Here is a 1,178-nt window from a genome sequence, read left to right on the forward strand (position 1 = left end):
ACAATAAATCCTGAATTCTCGAATCCCACTTTAATATTTAGAGTGCTCTGATCTTGAACAAACTAATCTTGATAAATCTCAATTACTTCAGGTATAATGGTTGTTTTAAGAACTAAGTGAGTTACTGAATGTGATTGGCACAATAGAAGCCCTCAATAAATAGTAGCTGTATTTGTATTATTAATGTTTCAGTTTTGAGATACTCAATTCTTATTATTCATGGATTTCATATTTGTGAATTTGTCTAGTGGCTACAATTTCTAAATAACTCTAAAACCAATTCTTGTGGCACTTCCAGTCATTTCCAGTCACGTGCATGCATAGAGCAGTGTGACAAATTTGAGTTACCTGCAATGTGTGTTCCTAACTGAAGTCAAACCAAGGGGACACTATGCAATCTTGTTTCTGTTCTCCTGGTGCAAAGAACTGTCCTTTTCATGGTCTATTTAGTGCTATATTTTTCTCATTTTTGTGATTTTTGTTGGAGATTTCACTGTTTAAAATGGCTTCCAAAGATAGTGCTGGAGGGTTGGTCCTGAGCACAAGAAGGCTGCGGTTTGTCCTACAGAGAAAATACAGGTGCTAGGTAAGCTTCAGAGGCATGAATAACAGTGCTCATGGTCATGATGTTATGATTAAATGCGTTGTCTTTCAACAGAAAAACACATACACAAAGTTATGCACTGATCAGTTGACAAAAATATTGTGACCAAAGGCTTGCAGTAGCCTAACCCTGTATTTTCCCTAGGAATAATAGTCCCGTGTTCACTGATTCGGAGGGTCCATGTGACTTTATAGAACATAGCTACCACACATTACGAGAATTGACTATATTTGTGTCAGAGCTTTGCTTGAAAAACACCTGCCATTCAGTGGAATTCTAGACAAACAATAATATAGGAATTCTCAAAATAACTTTATTTTTAAAAATATCAAAAGAATCTGCTTATATAAATATTTGCGATAACCCAGCAAATATTAAGGATCAGGGCCAAATCTAATTTGTGCCACTTGAACTGGGGTTCTCCTGATTTTGTCTATGTTGGTCTGGTAGGTGGCGAGATAAAACATAAACATGGTGTCTAAGAACATAGTTTTTACTTCCAAATATATGACCGGAATGAGAAGACATTTTAGAAAGAAGAAATTTTATTTCTCATAGAATAATCCCAGTCAAA

Source organism: Rhinolophus ferrumequinum, chromosome 7 (genome assembly GCF_004115265.2).
Source record: "Rhinolophus ferrumequinum isolate MPI-CBG mRhiFer1 chromosome 7, mRhiFer1_v1.p, whole genome shotgun sequence".
NCBI classification, from domain to species: Eukaryota; Metazoa; Chordata; class Mammalia; order Chiroptera; family Rhinolophidae; genus Rhinolophus; species Rhinolophus ferrumequinum.